Source organism: Lathamus discolor, chromosome 3 (assembly GCF_037157495.1).
Source record: "Lathamus discolor isolate bLatDis1 chromosome 3, bLatDis1.hap1, whole genome shotgun sequence".
Taxonomy (NCBI): domain Eukaryota; kingdom Metazoa; phylum Chordata; class Aves; order Psittaciformes; family Psittacidae; genus Lathamus; species Lathamus discolor.
Window position 1 is genome coordinate 9,680,343 of NC_088886.1, and position 19,631 is coordinate 9,699,973.

General features: G+C 41.9%; 1 long non-coding RNA gene across 1 annotated transcript in view; it reads right to left on the reverse strand.

Moving 5' to 3' along the window:
- The window catches only part of LOC136010832 (uncharacterized), a 48,393-nt gene extending 29,102 nt beyond the window's left edge, over positions 1 to 19,291 (reverse strand). Inside the window, exon 1 of the long non-coding RNA XR_010611022.1 lies at positions 19,202 to 19,291. This is a non-coding gene — a long non-coding RNA (uncharacterized LOC136010832). The remainder of the gene's footprint in view (positions 1 to 19,201) is intronic.
- Between the last annotated feature and the right edge of the window lie 340 nt (positions 19,292 to 19,631).

The window sequence follows — 19,631 nt, forward strand, 5'->3', positions numbered from 1 at the left end:
ACATTTGGATCAATTTTGGTTTCTCTTCTATTTGATATCATGTGGGGTAATTGTTTATTTTTAATATTATTCCCTGACACTTCTTTTTTCTCTCAGTAGCCTGATAAAGTCGGGATACTGGATTTCTACTCCTGCTCTCAGTTACCCATTGTGCTGTCAGCTCGTGCTCTCTACCAGGAAAATCATAAAGCCTGCTATAGAGCTAAACACCTTGAGAGATGTCACCAGCTGTATCTTCCTCCATCCTGCTTTTAAAGACCTATAGTGGCGGAGAATTCAAAACCTTCCCAGGCAATCAATGCCTGTGGCTTTTTCCTTCCTCTTAAGGTTTTCTTCCTGTCTAACCCAAACCACCACTACTGCAATTTAAGTCCATTACTTCTTGCCTTATCCCCAGTGGATACAGAAAAGAGTTCATTACGTCCCTCTTTGCGGAAGTCTTAAAAATATTTGAAGCCTGTTATCATGACTGTTTCACAGTTGTTTTTTTTCTAGACTAAACAATCCAAGTTCTGTCAATCTTTTTCACACAAGTTCAATTTTCTGGCCTTCTCATCACCTTTGTCATGTCTTTTATGGAGCCACATCATACTGTCTTCTTCCTGCCACCTACCTTTGTAGCTGGAAGGACTTTTTATCTCAAGGTGCACATGTACCACCAGGCACAATTCAAACTTCCAGTGGTGTGGCATTGCTGTTACACCACCAGTAAGTGACAACAACATGTCATAGACCAGATCACCTGAAGTTTCCTGACATAACATCAACTCAGCCACAGACATCAGGACTCTACATTGAAATATGGAGAGATTAAGTAACAACAGTCAGATCAAGCTGATCACTGGCATGAAAAGTTTTTATTTCCTTTTCTTTGCTCTGTTTATTTTGCTTTTTTTCTTTTATTGTTTCATTTTCAAAGTAGAATTCTAACAAAAAAATTATTAGAATGAGACCTATAAGCAAAATTCCTCAGGAAGCTGGTTGCCTTTGAAAAAGATGTGGGGGCATAGTTTTCCTGTCAGGCCAAAATAGGGATTTTTATTTTATTAAAATCAACTGTTTGAAAATCTGAAATTGTTGGGAAAAACGGATACTTGGCAAGTGTGCCTAACTATATGAAAACCACCAAGCAGGTCTTTAACTTGTGGTATGAATGCTATTTCCATCTGTGCATTAGCGAACATTTCAGCAAAGTACTCTGATCTAATATCATAAGCAACAAACTTTACCACATCTATTATATTCCTAAATACACTTCCCAGAATCACCATGAAGTGACAGATATAACACACTGGAGGTGGCCAACATTTATGGTGTTCCTCTCTATACAAGGTGTCTATTATATAAATCTGGGCTGCTTTTTCACGGCACGTACATCTCTGAGTAAATACAACTTTAAAGGGAAGATAATTATTTCAGCACAAGTCTTGGTACAGAGATTTGAAGAAAGGAGGGAAATTTTTGTTCCTCCATTTATTTCTTGGAAAACTGTTTTGGCTATAAACTGTTCCAGGCTTGTAAATTCCTCTCTGAAAGCCACTCACAGGCATATCTCAGATAGGTTCAGAGTGCACTTTTGTTTCAGATAAGCTATATATGCTTCAGAGACTTATCTGCTCTCCCCTAAACGTCTTCAGTTTGCAAAGTTAAGGTAGTCGTATCTCGACTAAAAGCTTTTACACCACATTGGTTTTGACTTTTCCTTGCACTGAAATTAAAAGAACAGCATCTGAGATGATTCCTCCAGCAATCTCTTTGGCTGGCCCTGATTAGATATAGGAAATGCAATAGAAAACAAAATTGAGCCACTGAGTATTAAAAGGGCACACACAGAGTTATGGGCAAAATATTGCAGTGAAACTGATTTAGTCAAACCCAAACGACCAGCGTCTATCCAGGAGAAACGGAAGTCTCTGTTCTTGTGCAGGAGATCAGGCAGAGCAATCTCTGCATTTCCTTGCTCCTCTGCAGGCAGGGCATGCTGACAGCAAAGCAGATTCTGCCTTTTGTTTACATATTAATAAAGCTGAAACATTGACTAGTTCACCTATGCAACCGATAACTGTAGCTCAAAAGAGGCCAGAGCACTGGTGTGCTCAGGGCAGGCTACAGTGAGCTTATGGGCAGTTCCTACACTTGGTTGCTGTGTCCATCCAGGTGCTGGGCACTCAGTGCAACCTGGGCAGTCACAGACGAAGCAGTCCTTTGGCCAAGGATTTTGCTGTGCTGGGTACGACTCTCTTAAACAGAAGTCTTCCATGTTCATACTAAAGACAAATTCTACTGAAAAAAAATCATCTTGGGCCTTGGGAAAAGGCCAAGCGACCAACTCAGCTCTTTAAATTTGTTTTCTGAAGAATCCTTCCCTGCTTCATGGATGTCGTGTTCCCTTTCATTGCATCACTGCAATACTGCCCAGGAATATTCCTTTTCAGCTAGCAGCCTTGTGTTCTTTACCTGCTGCATCAAAGCCTCCTGTTCTGAGGTGATCTGAGCTGCAGGTTGACTGAAAAAACAGTTCCTCTCATTTCTGAATGTAACTGGAAACTGCAATGATAAAATAAAATGCAGCTTGGATCCTCAAGTTGGCATCTCAACTTTTTCTCCTTCCAGGGATCTACTCTCTGAGACCACCTCTGAGCCTTCCCGTTGCAGCTAGCTGGTTAGAGAAGGAACTTTGGGAATGTCTCTGACATTCATATTATCATCATCACTGTTTAAAAGGCACAAGGGCTTGGGATCTTTTGCAGATCCCACCCTCCTTGTGAGCAAAAAACACACTAAAAAATCATGGTCCCAAAGAGGTTTTTATCTAGTTGGCAAAAGAAAACCCATCTCCTAAACCACAGAGGAGGAGGACTGTAATTGTAAGACAGAAACAGGGGAGGGTTGCAATAAAACTCTAGTGCTGGGAAATGCTGGACCTGTTAATATAGCACTGACTGGATTGCACACACAGTTTTAACCTTTAGTTTGGACATTTTCAGGTCCCACAAATGCATATGTTTTGCTGGTGGTCAGGACACAGACCTTTTTATTAAAGAGGACAAATTCATACCAATGCCAGGTAAAGAGAGAAAACTTTCCCTGGCATCTCCAATCAGTTCTGCCCTTCTCCTTTGGAACATACTTCCTCTCCAGCTAGTGGGACATCTTGCATGTGTTGTGGCGCAGTTCAACTTAAGTCAAGGGGAGGGGGTTAGTCATTTTCTGCCCATTCATCCCAGTGTCAGAGGAGACCTCCTCTTCTTCACAGCTCCTGAAGGGTTTCTGGGAATCAGCAGGACCTTGTGCTTTTCCTCCTGGCGTCAGCAACTTTCCCCTTTTATCACATTTGCTGCTGACTCCTTCCAGTCTGCTGCTCCTTGCAGCTGTCTGCCAAAACCAATATTCTCACAGCTGCCAGAGGCAGCTTAGACTGGCACATCATAAAAGGCAGTGAGGGCCACATTTCCAGATTGAAATAAACCCAGCCACTTCAGCGCCTTCTGACAATGTGTTTGACACGCCTGTGCTGTGGCCTCACTCCTTGGCTGTGACAAGACACAGACATGACCATGGCAGTTCACATGGGCATCTCTCTACTCCATATGCTCACCAGGAGTTACCCGTAGGGTTACACAAGTGGCACAGATCTAATCCTGCTCCTCCCTCCTACCTACCTTCTTTCCCTGGGATTGCAGAGGTCTGTGGTTGAATACCAGACAGACTCTGTTGCCTTTGGTAGGACGTACCTCCTAGCCTTGCCATGATTAGGTGCATCTACTGTTAACTTATTTATTGCCACCTCCTGATGTTGGTAGGAAGAGGCCTTGGCCATTGCAGTACAATACATCTTGTTCTGGAAGGAGGTTACCCTCTGTGTCCATCTGCAAGCAGTAGCAAAAAGGGAAGAGCATTTCTACACATTCCAGGCAGCACTACATTCTTCTTTTCCAAGAAAAAAATGATGAAACTGGCACAGCAAGCTGCAATTCCAGAAGACGGGAATTTCTAACCCAGGTGGTCCTTTCCCATTTGCCGTTCCAAAGAAAACTTCAGTTTTGTGAACAAAGTCTAACAGGAAAGAAATTCAGTGCAAAACAAAAAGAGCAAGCCCTGGGCAGAGCAGGATAAACAGTGCCTGAACTTTCTGCTTTGGGTAGAAATTATAGTCACAGGCTTTGAAGCCGTAAGGCCTCTTTGCTTTTTCACTTCAGTCAGTCGGTAAAGTCATTTGGAATTCCCTGGGGAAGGGTCCTAGGGCATGTGTTTATGGGTCACTGAGGGTGAAAACTCTTAGTCTCAGTCAGAGGGCAGCAATCGGTGTTTACTGAAAACCCATCCTGCAAGGATGCGAGCTCCCACATGTCCCTCCTTAATGTGCTAATAAAATGGGAGCACGTGGCATGGCACACAAACCCTTTTAAAGAATCAACAGTGATCTACAGGTCTGTCTTTATCTCTTTCTACTTCTGATACCATGAAGTAAGCACAGTGATTTGGGGCAAAACCCAGACTGCCTTACTGCTTATTTTCCCAGATTCCTACCTTACTGCTGTTCTCCCCTTGGGCATACTACAGATGTGTTGACAAGATCCCCTCCTGCCACCCCATGTTAGGATGCTTTAAATGCAGAGGTTGGTTTGTAGGCTCAGTAAAACTTTACAGCCACCAAGAAGCATTGCCCAACCTCTAGACTGCTACCATCAGGAGGCTGGCACCAGTGCTGCTATGGAAATCCCTGTGTGCTTCCCATCACGGTACTCACTAGCCAGACTTTCATTATTTGAACTGAAGCTGTTCTTTCTCCATACTCCTAGTGAATCTGTTCTTTTGAAACAAAGGCTTGAAAATCGGCTGGAAAATGTCTTCAGGTGTAGCCTTTAGCTGTCATATGAAAATCCACGCAAATCGGATGCACTGAAATCAAAGACTACACCATGTCTGGAACTAGAAGGTTTTTTTAACATAGTAATGTTGATGTATTATAATCAAGGACTTTTTTCAGCTGTAGTTAGTGGATCTTACCAAGAACATTTCTAGGTCCCTCTCATTCCGTTTCACCCTGACTCTCTTCATTTGTGGGAAAATCTTTGGGGATAAAGAGCTGTTCTCTGCCTCTTCTGGGGGTCGGAAACTCATCTTGTGCTGGGTAGCTTATCCATTCACACCATCTTTCTAAACTGATGGTGGGAATGACTCAAGTATTTAAGTGGAATTAAAATGGTGCAAATGCATTAGCTGTATCTATCTCCCTTACAGCCATCTAAATTCCTCAGATTTTAACAGTTATAAGAGCAATGAGATGAGTATCTCTGTAGTGATGCCTGTGTCTCTACACTGAAGATGGAAGAAGCTCAAATACTGCTTAGATTGGTTGTCTAAATTTCGCATGGGTAAAGTCAGTGCCAGTGTGAAAGAAAAGGCCCTCCTAAATCTTGGCTATGGAGGCTGCAAATATTACAGCTTTCAATCCATCAGCTTCCACTTGTAAACAACTTGCTGCTATATTTTTTTAACTTCTTGAAGCTGTTTCTTAATTTCTGAGTGAAAAATTTTCCCACGAGAAGGCAAGGAGTCATCTCCTTCACAAGTCTTCCCTGGGAAATGGTTGGGTTTTAGAAGATCTTTTGGCCAGGAAAATGAGGATAAAATACTTCCCATCAGCTCTGCGCTCTGGGCTGCCCAGGGTGTATCTCATGGAAGCTGCAGTTCCGAGTCTGTTGTGACCTTGTCTTCTCCTCAGCTGAATATTATCTCCAAGAAAAAATTTGGAGGGCAAGCAGTTAGTCAAATGGCATGTCTGGGTTCCTTATCTAGTCAGTCCAGAGAGCAAAGTATCTCCAGACATGCAGTGATCTGTTGTATCTGAGCTGTGGTGTTTAGAATGAAATGACTTGCACTTTAGACAGGCTCATCCTTCTCTTTTACGCATTTCAGAAGACAACCTTTAGACAACTATAATTATAAGAAATTAATCTGAGCCTCCTGTGACTGAAGTGTCCCAGTGCCTCAGGATACTCCTTACATTTGGATGAGAACTAATTGAAATCTGATAACACCTTTTATTTCCACTGGGGGAGAAATTGGTACTCTCCTCTTCTGCTCTGACATGGGATAAAACAAGTATGTGAATTTCCCATGAGTCGGATATTTTTTTCCCACCCATTGCTGTTTTTATGCTGTGATGCTCTATGTGGAGTTGTACAAGAAGGAAAGCTTGCCAAAACTATTAGCTTTTCCTAACCAGCATGACAGTTACAATATATGCAATACAGATGGAGGACGGCACAGAGCGGACACTTTTATAGCATGAAGATTCTCAGCACTGTCAAAAGCAGAGTGTAAAAACAATAGGCCTGTCTTTGCTCCCATCTGTCCTGGTGTAAATCAGATATAAATCCAGGAGACCTGCACCTCTATAAACCAAAGAAGTGAGATGAACTAAGAACCGGACCATATTACCTTCTAATCCCTACAATAATTCAAGTTAACACCACGCAACAGATAAATTTTATGAAAGGCAATAGGAGAAATGGGGTTAAGTTTTATGTGGAAATTGAGGGTTTCTGTAAATTCCTGTCCTCCCCTTTTTATATGCTTACAGCTTCTGAAACTTAGCAAATCTAAGTTACAAAACTAGATATTCTTTCAGGAAGAAGCTGTACCAGCATCACAACAAAACATGTAATCTAATCACTGCTGTTCATGTTCCTCCTCAACTCCGGTTTCTCCTTCCCCTCTGAAACTGCAGAAGAATCTTCCTGATCTTCATCCAGCCTGTTACAGTTCTCAGCCTACCAGAAGATGTCAAATTGATACAGGAGCAACATGAAAAGAGATGACCAAGAAGGGGAATAGATGTCTGTAAAATCATGAGTGGCCTGCAGAAGGTGAAACCAGAATGATTAGTCACTCTCTTCCAACATAAGAACGGAACAAACTGGAAAGCTGAGGACAAAGTTTTAAAAAGTGAAAAAAGGTGGTTCTTGATAAAATCTCAGAATGGCTTGGGTTGGAAAGGACCTTAAGATCATCTAGTTCCAACCCCCATAAAGCATGTAGTTAAGCTGTGAAATGCTTGCCACAGGAACTTATGGAAAGTAAAGGTTTACAAGAGCTCAAGAAGTGGGGTTTTGAAGAGAAAAAGCTCAAATCTATCAAGAAATGTTAAGTACTCCAATATAGGAAGTCCCCTGAACTATATCATGCCAAAACCTGAGGGGTATTCTGTGGGAATTTCCCTACATATGCTCCCTAGACCATTCAGTGTACGCTGACTTTGAACAAAGGGATGAACTATTGGCCTGCCAGTACATAGCTGTTCTTACATCAATGTATGAGATGTAACCTGATGGGGCAATGTCTGCATCTCTTTATCTGGGAACAGGAATGGCTGCAGGATCCACATGCTCTTCCAAAACTGACTCTTGACTTCTGTTCGTCCCCAGATGTCTGGCACCGAATGTTGCCTACCCAGCAAGCCAGTTGTAGGAGACCTGGCTGAGTCTCAGGTTCACATGGTAGCTTCCTTCCTTCCTTGTTGATCCTGTCAGTCGCACATCCTGCTCTCAGCTGCAAAGTGACTCAAAATACCTCTGACAATCCTTCAAGGCTGTGGTCCAGAACCCCAACATTTAATGGTCATGCTATCCAAGCCATTTAAATCATGGGTAAAGAAAGAACAAAGTGAAATCTCTCTGAGCCCAGCTGCACACATAATAGAGGGTTTTTTACAGCCTAACCCCAACAGGGCATTGGAAACCCTGGTTGACTTAAGAAGCCAGAAGATATTCTCCGCAGGAGAGAGCGCAATTCTGTTATACAACCCATCTGGATTAATGCAGAAAGAAACAAGGCAGATGAGAAGAAATATGTGGGAAATAGCTAGAGGATGAAGGCATAAAAACTGACCCAAACAGGACAGCAGCAGATTTCCCAGTAATACAGCATCATCAAAATGAAATCCTTCTTGAAAGAAAGTGGAGCATAGGACTGGAGAATTAAGGGTCTATGCATGCTGGGGAGAGGGCCAGATGACTGACTTCTCAATGCCTGAAATCAGACATCTGTTAAGGATTGTACGTGACAAACTCTTTGCAGAGAGTTAATGAGGTCACTAGAAATGGTTCAACATAATAAATTTAATGAGGCAATAAAAATAATAAGAAATGGCCTAGCTTCTAAGAGTTTGGATCTGAATTTCCTCACAGTTCAGGGCTGTTTGGATTGAAGGCTTTTGCTTGGCCCATTACAGAGGGAGAAGTGAGGAAGGAAACTGGAATTCATATCTATTCTCTGCCTTTTACATGGGTGGGTATGTTTTCAGGACACTGTTTAGCGTGTTCTCATTTCTCTATTCTTATGAAGCACTGAAGTCATATTACATGTGAAACAGCTATGTTGATTGAATCTGTTTGAAGAAACAAGCATTTAGGATCTGTGACTCTGTAGACCACAAAATACTGAAGAGTTAGCTGAGAAGAAAGATGTGAATCTAAGCATCATTCAGCCTCAAATCCCCTAAAACTGGGATTTGGCAATGTAAATTGTATACAGTAAAATCCACTGTGTAATTCACCTCCTCGCCAGAATTTACAAATCCAGTAGTGTCTAATCCTTATCTACCATCTTCACTGCCTGAAAGTTATTCAGATTCTGTAATTAGATCACAACAGAACTCAGAAGTATTTTGCCTATGGCGATATACCTACCTCCCATCTAGAAATCTGCTGTGATCTGGCAGCCACAGCTACCTGAAGCCTTCAAGACTCCTGGGCCATTAATACTAGTCTTAAGCACAGCAAACTCATTTTAATATGATGATGTGTATTGGTTAAAGACCTTTCCTGCAGTGGTAGCTATTTCCTGGAGGTAACCCTAGACCTGTATCCATCCTCTGGGACAAACGTTCCTGCCACAAGATCATTACCACTGCTTTGTTTTTTAACAAGAACCATCCCTGTTTTGAAATCTTTATGGAAAAGAAGACTTAACAAACTGTATCCTGAATGGACATGTACCTTTATAGCATATTGGTCTTCTACTGTAAAAGAACATGCAAGGAAGGAGGTGGACACTTAGTGTCGGGGGAAGGATCTCTGCAGGCACCTAGAGGGATCTGCCATGCTACATTGGCAAAGGATGCTTGAGTGTTTACTCTCAAGGCTTGAATTACACTATAAACAGAAGATGAAAGTTTCAGTATAGCTGAAATGCTGAGTTCTAGGTATATAAATTAGGTACACTAGATACTGTCCTACATTAATATGTATATAATATTCAGTAGGGAATTCCACATGCGATAAGCAAGTACAGGAGTTACTTCTTGGGAAAAAAAAAGTGATCTCTTACACATGGTGCAGCTCAAAGTGAAGTTAAAGGTATGAACCATGTGCCATTCCCTTACCTGTACTCTGCCAAAAGTCTGTACAAGCATGGCAGCCCTTTCTGCTGTTACTATCTAGGTATGGTTATCATACACAGGTAGGCTGAGAAACAGATATGTTAAGAAAGAGCAAAAATAATCATGAGTTTGAGGATGGGCAGCCTGAATTATACACTCCACACTTCAGCCTACTGAAAATGCCCATGTTATGCATGTAGCTTCACTTAATAGATGATTTCAAACCTACTATTGATCCACTCAGATCATGTGCTTCTTATTTCAGGTATTAGCACTACCTGCCTCATACTGCATCTGAAATGCAGGCTTCCTTACATGCCTGATATAGGTTTGGAGGCCTGGGTTCCCAAGCAAAGAGAGCTGGTTCCAGGTTTTAGTGGGTTTGCTGAACTAACTGGATAACAAGAAATCATTAACACCTCAGTACAATGACTTTTGGACCCTGCTGTTGTTAACAAAAGCCACTGCAAGTCCAAAATCAACTCACACCCATGCTGTAAGTCCAAAATCATCTGAAGCTGGTGGGAGCCCTTTCACACCATAGTCTTTAAAGTGGCATGTTTCAAAATGTGAAATATGCAGTGGGGACATCTTCACACTTGTACACAAATGAGACTTGTCTCAGGCAGTAGCACACTCTTCATACAGCTGCCTTGCTCCCTTTTACTTACTTAACTTCTATTGCTGTCTCTTACAGGCTGGTTAATCCCAGAGCATCAACCCTACCAATGCCTGCTCTCACAGTCAGAAATACCTACCCTAGCAGGGACAGTGGAAAGTGTGGGACAATGCCTTGCCCCTGACATAGTTTTCTAGATTATTCCAAGAACCACATTGAATTCAGACATGTAATAATGCTATTAGATCTGTGAGCATCAGCGGCAGCAAAGGAAGAGCTTCCTTGAGTCTGTAGGCTGACAGGAATATACCAGTTCCCCAGCCTGATTAAGAGCTCATGTATGAGGATTGCTTCAGACCAAAAGGGTACAACTGGGGCTTTAAGCAACCCAGTCTAGTGGAAGGTGTCCATGCTCATGGCAGGGGGGTTGGAACTGGATAGTTTTAAAGTCCCTTCCAATCCAAACCATTCTATGCTTCTGTGAACTTGAGCAACTCAAGCCAATGCTCTGCAGATGTAAAACTATGTACCAACTATTTTGAACAGGAGAGCTGTTATATCACTGAATAGAGCACTTTGCTCATGAGCGGAACACATGTTTATTTTGTCACATCATTTGTAAATCTCCAGTAATGGTGTAAGATTTTTATCTCCAACCTTTTTCTTTCACGTTGGGGTTTCAACAAGGTAAATGCAAAAGCCATCTCGCTTGGCTGAGTTACAGAGCATAACTTCAAGGGCATTCTTTCATTTCCAACCTTCTGTTGCTTTTGACATAAATCTTGGGAGCTGGGCTACTTAGAAAGCAGCAGGACACCCCAGTCAACATTTCCTATTCTTTCTTCTCAAAATATTCTTGTTTTCATTTTAAGGTACTCTCAGAAAGGGGAAGGTTTTATTAATTTTTTTCCCTGCAATGCTACAAATATGAAGAGATCAAGAGCAAAACCCATGTCAGACAAAATCCGTGGCCGCTCAAAGTGATCCATTGAGTCGCGCTACATTTTGCATATGTGTGTATTTAACCTCCTTGTTGTTATGGGACTTCTTGTTGCTGTTTCTTCCCCCTTCTTCCAAGTGCTGATGGAGTTTTAAGATTCCAAGGCTAAGATATTTTAAACTTCAGTATTAACTGTATGTTTCCTCTGGGATATCCTAGGTAAACTAAATGCTGATTTTTCTTGGCATGCTCTGCTAAGATTTTATTGGTATCAACATTTTCTGTGTCTCAGGTCACATGGCAGCAAAGTTCCTCCTGAAAGTTCAACAAAACCCACACTAAGAAAAAGACATTCTCCCCTGATTTTAAGCCATTATAAATTAGGCTCTAAAGCATGTGGGAAATTAGGGGAATTATTGCAATGTGTTTATCTGTATCTAAGAACCAAACATGGGAAGGTATGGCCCAGGGCTCTGGAGATTGTAGTGTTAGACAGAAACAAAATATAGAAGAAATGTTTCCCTTTTAAAGAAATATTTGCATGCACACACAGATATGCCTGTGTGTGAATATATATATCAGCCAAACATGACTGAAAAGTATTAAAGTGAAAACCGTACAGGAAAGGGTATAACAGACAGAGCTGATGTGCCACTCTTTTATCATCTTCCCAGGCTGCTTTAAAGGCAGTGTGAATACCAGACTACAAATGGCAATTTTGAACATGGTGTCTATTTTGAGTACATGCATGTACACACAAACGTTAGGAAGCGTGTGTTAGTTCTCGTTCTGAGAAGATCTACCCATCCTTCAGTAAGATGCCACATTCTCACCATTGTCCTCACTCAGCTTTCCAGGCCCTTTGTGATTTTTGCAGCCAATACTTGGGTTGCTATGTTTGGTGGGTTTTATGGTACCATATGCTCTCATGCCATGCATCAAATTAAAGGCATAGCTAACAAGCACCCATGTGCATGTGGCATCTAATGTTCAGAAAGAGAAAGGAGACCCGACCACTTCTTTTGCTGGGAACTGCCTGTGGGAGGCAAAACTGGAGGCTGAATTCAGACATAAATCTCTTCCCAGTTAGGTGGGAATTCTCATTCCTTTTAGATCGAATCTTTCAGTAAGAACATTTCACAGGATGATATTGTTTAAGAGTAATTAGGAGGTTTAAAAAAACAAAACCAAACCCACCATCCCTGCCAACCTAATCAAAGCATCTTAGTATGAAAATACAGGTAATTAATGGGAATTTATTTGACTATGTAAACAATCCCACTTGGAATAGATTCTGAGTTTTGAGGCCGGCCTGTAAATACTTTACACACAACTTTCTGTATAATCAATTTGCAGCTGGGGCCTGAGTGAATAACTGATCTGTTTCAGCTTACCTTTCCATCTGCTGCACTCTGCCAGTGCTGTCTGCCCCGACATCCTGCTCTGCTGTTTCTCTAAAAACATGGCCATTCAGTGTACCATGTTAGGTCCTTTCAGAAGGAGCCGTCTTTCAAGGATGCCTTCAGTTCAGCTGGTAAAGACTCTGCTTAGAGATGATGTATTCTGTCATGGAAAAGAGGAACTTTTGGAGACCAGACAAGTCTGCCCATTGGAAATGAATTTATAGCTGCTGGTAGAGGAGGTACAACGGTGATAATTTTTGATGGGGGAAGGAAAACTTATTATATGTTAATGTGTCTTATTTAAACAGGTTAGTAAGTCATACGTGCTTCTTGATCCCGTGGTCAATGTTTTCAGTGGAGGAAGACTTCTTATTGATTGTTTGTTGGGAAAGGGACTTCTTAGCAGCTTTCTAATGGAGTGGAAGAATATCTAACAAGTTTTTGTTACAACTACAGGGACATTACGATAGAAAAGAAGCTTCACCTGGGAATTTTCTGTAAAGAGGTTTGAAGGACTTCCTCGAAGGAGGTCATAAAGGAATATTCATAGTCAGCATCCACAATTTATCATGTTGAGAATGAAATCTCACATGCAAAACAGCCTCAGATGAGAAAAAGGAACCATCTTAACACCACTAGTCATCAACAACTCTCAATGCCCAGCACTATACTCTTCCACAATCCAAACTGTTCTAGGTTGATTTCCAAATGTCAGAGTAGTGTACCGAATTAGATGCTTATGTCTAGATAGCCTTTATGTGGGGACATCTCTCATACATGCTCACAAGTACTCTAAATGTACTCTCTAATGTCCCCATGGGCTCATGAGTGCTCCCTGGTGCATCAACCCTTTGGAAATTTCTGTTGGAACAGTAATTGAGGGAATCACAAGACTGCATTATTTATGGAGATCATCTGGTCTCACAGTTCACTATGCAATATGGAAACAACATGTAGCTGGATATCAAAGGCCATGACAGCTGCAGAAGGCCACATCTTTTTCCAATATCACTGCTTTGAGGGGGGAAAAAATGTCTCTTTTCTGAGCTCTTCTGGATCACTGATTTGACTCAGAGCCTGCAAGGAAGGTCTGCAAATGAAAAAGTATCAGTGAACGGTTTGTGAGTTACTTTGTGAACAAAGTACAGATCATTAAAGCCAAGTTCCCTTCTGTTTCTAATCAATTCTCCCTTAATTTAATCCCTTTACAGCAAGAGAAAATGCAGAATGAGTGAATGGCAGAGTCTACAGAGCGATGGTCATGAAGGTGAAACAAAGAGAACAGTTGATTCTGGTCAGGCCTGGACTAGACTCCAGGCTAACTGTTTGCTTGACAAAATACAGGTAGGTCTGAACTCAGCACATTCCTTAGTGTGTAGGGAACACAATTTAAAATGGTGGGAGCAACACAGATCTGAAGAAATCCAATGATCTGATTTGACTCACATCAGTCCCTAATTTGCTATTTCTTAATAACATCACTGGAAAAAGCAGTAAAGTTGTCAAAGTGCTTTTGTTGCCCATGGCAAAGATGCTGCACCCTTGAGATGCATCATTTGGGGCCCTGCTGCCTTTATGGTTTGAGTCCATGTGGTACAAAGTCAGGTTGAGGAGAAAATAAAGGAAGGCCTGGGGCATACCCAGAAGGACCACAGCACTGCCTAAATTTCATAGCTGTTTCACTGAAAGAACGGCAGAGAGTTACTCACAGGCAGTTCGGAGAGGACAGTTGCAAAGAGATCCTACGTTCCATGACACTGGCAAAGCAGGACAAAATTTGTTTCATGTCTTATTTTTCTTCCACCTTGGCAGCTTTCTTTTCCTGAAAGAGATACTGAGGAAATCTGTGTACATTGCTGCCGAGCAGACAGAAGACATGCTGCTCCTTTTGTTTGCTTATTCCTTCTGGATTATGCCAAAAAAAGACATGGAACTTGTTACTTTGCAAATTCTTTACTGAGAAAGCACTTGACTGATGCTGAAATATGACTACTTGGCTTCCTAGGCTGTCAGTTCTGATTTACCAGTTCTATGCTCTCAGTTCATTTCTATAAGCAAAGGGAGCAGCAATAAACGTAGTAGCTAAAATACAGAGAAGCTGACGGTGGCTTTAGGATGGGATCACATTCCACATGCAGTAGTCAATCTGACTTCTTGGTAGAGGAATTCCTAGAAAAAGAAGGAATTCTTCTTTATGCACCTTTCTTCCTGTACAAAGACTGTTGGAGAAAAAAGAGCTCTTTCTTCCCATGCACCTCTGTTCTCATCATAGATGCTTGTGCCCTGGTGAATATTCTTCAGTGCTTTGATGATCTTAGTTTCAAGGGCTGCAGAGAGAAGTCCTCCACTTCTTTCAGACTTTCACTAAGAGATCTCTCTGTTAAGGTATTCCATGTCCCTATAGTTTCCTTTCTTTACCTACACTGATCCTACTCTCTCAGACTGTGTGAAATGATTCCTTTTAGATAGGATTTTTATTTTACATCTCATATAAGGAGGAGAAGGAGTTGCATGTGTGCACTGTCCTATCTTCGCTGTGTGGGGCTTTTCAGCCATACCCAGAAACCATTAATGCTGATACCATTGTATTTCTACATGTCATTTCTTAGACACATTCATGCGCTCTTGGCCACACACCATGCATCTGCAGCGGTGGATGCATTGTAAGACACAGACAGAGATGGCAGCCGAAGGATTAAAAAAATAAATGAGAAATGGAGCTGTAGATAGATTTGACATCCCAATATTTCCTTATCCCTCAGCAGATGCATTTATTATATGTACATTTCCAGCAACACAGAAAAAAATGCCTTTTCCAAACTCACTGCATTTAGAAAGGTGTTAGTTTGACCAGTGAGGGGGATCCCAACATAAACTGTACAACTCAGACTTTCAGTTCTGAAACCTCTAATCCTCAAATGTCATACGTCTTCAGATTGGATATAAAGGTCATATTAGTGTCCTACAATCCAGAAATGACTAAGACTCCCATCATTGGAGGGCACAATGCTAACAGAAGTCGGCAGTTAGCCTCAACAGGCTGGATAAGAAACACAGGTCTTTCTGTTTAGAAGGGAACTATTTTGTGTTCAGACCTCTTGAGTTCCTCCAAGTTCTAGAGGTCTGCTGCAGTATGTCCCAGTGGGTCTGTCTGCTAACCCCAGAGAGCCTTTGATGGGCAATGCTAGCTCTGAAGCTGGCAAAAGTCTGAAAATTTTGCATAAAACAAGGCAGCTTCAAGCAGAAGTTAAATACACTCAACTGTAGCCCTGACAGCAGAATAGGACTAACCACCATTAGTCACAGTTATGTGTCCAGAACAATTAATACATTTTTCCTTTGCTAAACAAATGCAATTTGCGAGCTTAAACCATACAAAAGGGTGGAGGGCTTTTAACACATGCCAGTTGTATTTGATTTCTCTGTCTCCAGATGGCAGAGAGTACAGAAAGAGCCTACATTTCTTGGTGTGAACACGAATCTCCATCTGCAGCCTCTGTATGCCACAAAGCCTGTGACTCATTGAGCTGCTTTGCACTGGCTGGGCTACTGTTGGGTTTGTGTAACCATCTTCTCTCAGGACTGGGTCCCCAAGTGCTCCAACAGACAGGCCCATATCTGCACATGGTTAAGGCAGAAGGCAGCAGATCTAAGAACGTCAGGGATCTTTAACCAAACCTGACCACAGCCACTGAATTCAGGATGAGAAACTTAACATGAGCGGTTTCTCTAACATGAAAGCCAACTGTGTCCTGGGCTGCATCAAAAGGAGCGTGACCAGCAGGTTGAAGAAGGTGATCCTGCCCCTCTACTCTGCTCTCATGAAACCTCACCTGGAGCATTGTGTGCAGTTCTGGTGTCCTCAACATAAAAAGGACATGGAGCTGTTGGAACAAGTCCAGAGGAGGCCACGAGGATGATCAGGGGACTGGAGCACCTCCTGTATGAAGACAGGCTGAGAAAGTTGGGGCTGTTCAGCCTGGAGAAGAGAAGGCTGCGTGGGGACCTCAGAGCAGCCTTCCAGTACCTGAAGGGGGGCTGTAAAGATGCTGGGGAGGGACTCTTCATTAGGAACTATAGTGATAGGACAAGGGGTAATGGGTTAAAACTTAAACAGGGGAAGTTTGGACTGGAGATAAGGAGGAAGTTCTTTACTGTTAGGGTGGTGAGGCACTGAAATGGGTTGTCCAAGGAAGCTGTGAATGCTCCATCCCTGGCGGTGTTCAAGGCCAGGCTGGACAAAGCCTTGGGTGACATGGTTTAGTGTGAGGTGTCCCTGCCCACGGCAGGGGGGTTTGGAACTTGATGATCTTAAGGTCCTTTCCAACCCTAACTATTCTATGATTCTATGCCCATCTACAGAAAGGAGGTGTCCCCATGCTTTGATAACCTACCCCTTTTGAATGAGAGGCTTGCCTGCTAGAGGGATGGATAGTTTCATACCAGTAGAACCACCATGTATAGGCAGTGATGTAACAGCTCTTCTAATGCATTTCCTATACTCCTTTAACAAAAAGTACTGAGATAGTTCATAACTGTGAACTTATGTGAGTGCAAGTCTCCATTCCATGCAGGTATGTAAACTTCCATAGCAGTTTGGATACCATTTGTGCGTTGGTGAACTCCGTTGAAGTCATAAATTGAAATGAATCAAACATTATCTGGTCTTCCAGCTCTACCCTGTCTAACTTTTGTTTTGTCTTGGGTCACCCATTCTCATAATACTCCTATTTTCATAGTACTCCTAATACTCATAATACCCCTATTCTCATAATACTCCTATTCCTTGGTGAGAAGTTATGGGTTTTTACTTATGTGTGTTACTGTAGCTTAAAGGATCCTATCCATATGTCCATAATCCACTGAGGTAACTCAGACTGAAATAATATTTTTTATTATCTAACCATATGTGATGGGCAAAGGTAGAATAAGGACATGAGGTAGAAGAAGAGTCTGAACATCTGTCTTTTACAGCTAGCTTAGTCTTTAGAACTTGTTTTCTCCATGGTAAATGTCAGTCTCCCCATACTGGAGATAAATTAATGAAGACTTCTTCGGTTTCTCTATTCAATTGGGAGAAACTTAACAGATATGCATTTAATCTATTTGTGATTTAGGAAGTCAACCAGCTACCATGGAGATAGCAGGCCTAAAGACTGTGTGCCTGCTGCCTAATGCCTGGCCTTTGCAAGTGCCAACCAACTACCATCATGAAAGGGGTGGACAACTAGGTGTGTCTGTTGTCCCTCTTCTTTGCTCCCTAGCTGATGCAGGATAGAAATTCACACTAATTCCCAAGCCAAAAAAGGCCAAAGCTACTTCTGGGTACTACTAGGAGCCTGCCAGCACACATCATATGGCAAGAGGGTTCAGATGGTGGGGGCTTTGTTCTTCACACTGCTGCAGAGGAACACAGTGCCTGTGGGAATTCACGCCTTGGTTGGTTTTATGATGCTCTGAATATATAAGACTGAATTTATAGACTTTTCTTATTGGTGTTTTCTCAGCATAGTGGCTCCCTCTGTGAGAAGGAAGGCAAGCAAGCAACTATAACTTTAGAAAGTATTATATTCATGGGGTTCTGTAGTCATCAAGAAAGTGAGAGGCAGAAAAAAAGCATCCTCTCACGAGAGATACTAATTAGACTTTGAGTCGGTCCTACAGCCAGCTGCTTTAAAAGCCTCAAAAGGGGCTTAACCATTTAACAAATGATTTAGATGGTGAAACTCTGCTGTATGAATTACTGTGGAATTAAGGAGATGAGAATGATGAGGAAGGAGTGAGGGGCTTTATCAACTCAGCTGAAAAAGGGAGAGGAGGCAAGACAGCTCATAGATGCCTGTGATTTCCAAACGATCCATGAATGTTTATTGCAATGTCATGTCTCTGACCCTGGAATGGGATGCAAGCCAATCTGTATAAAAAGATACTTTTATATTCCTGGCATAGTTTTGTGGTGAACAGAATCTGCTGTATGTATATTTTATGTTTCAGGTTGCAGGGCAGGGCCCTGTGTGGGAGTTTCGTATAATGTCTTTCAATATTTATTTGATTAAAATTTACAATTATGATCTTTAGAGAAAATGATTCTCAGATGCTGGATTCTAACTCCATAATTTGAATGAGATTATGCACACACACAGAGACAATATCTTACTCTTACACAACAGCCACTCTATCATGTAGGCTTCTCCAGCTCTCCACTTGTAAATACCTCTGGTAACATGTTTATCCTCACAGCCACCATATGGGTAAGCCCATGACAGTCTCCCCATGACAGATTGATACACGGATACATTGACCTAGAGGCAGACAGTGCCTACAGTTAAGTGTCTCCTGGGGACTTTGTGGTTAGTGAAGACAAACTGGTATGTCCAGAAGGTATCTAAGCCTACCAAAGACTTGACTGCCTTTGGAAGGCAGAAACTTCCAGTAATCTTTACTGGTTCCCTGCAGAAGCAGTAAAGTACAAAAGCTGCAGCAGTTGATATCCACATAGCTACATCCAGACAAACTTAAAGTCACTATTAAGTGACTTTATTATTAAGTTCACTATTAAGTGAATTGCATTTTCCAGACTTCCTTGCGTCTTAGTGTTACCTGCAAGGATCCCCATCTACAGGTCTTATTTGTACCAGGGAACATGGGCCTACACTGGCCTCATTTCATACAACTTTTCTAGTGTGTTTGGGAAGAAAAGTGAATGGTGGCTACAGTTTTAAAAAATATAAAATTAAAAAGAAAAGGTTCAAACTGGAAAGATTAATGTAGGAGAGGCACTGTGTTGGCTGACAGAACGGGGCTGCGGAAACACAGTCATTGAAGGAACAATAATTTAGCTAAATACTTACTGTACTGTACTCTGCTGTACATTTCAGTGCAGTGGGAAGAGTGATGTTCTCCAACACAAAGATCCTTTGCTTCTTAACCATTCCAGACCACAGAAACTGGAACAATTTCCTGGTAGAATGACGGTCAAACAGATCCAAGAGTACTCCGTCAGTAATGTAGAGACACTAAACATATTCCAAACATTATCCCAGCATGTTAGTCTGCTTCCTGTTGCTTTCTGCCGTTCTAAGATCGCATCATCACAATTGTGCTCACAAGGAAAAGCCTCCAGTGATTCACCCCACTGTTTCTTCCATGTGGACCTCCCTGATTTCTGAGCTTTCGCAAATCATTTCAATGAGGTTAATGGGATTCTACTCTTCTAGTTCTTTCTGCCATATATAAATATACACAGAAGGTTAAAGGAGATTATTGTATCATTTTGGATGC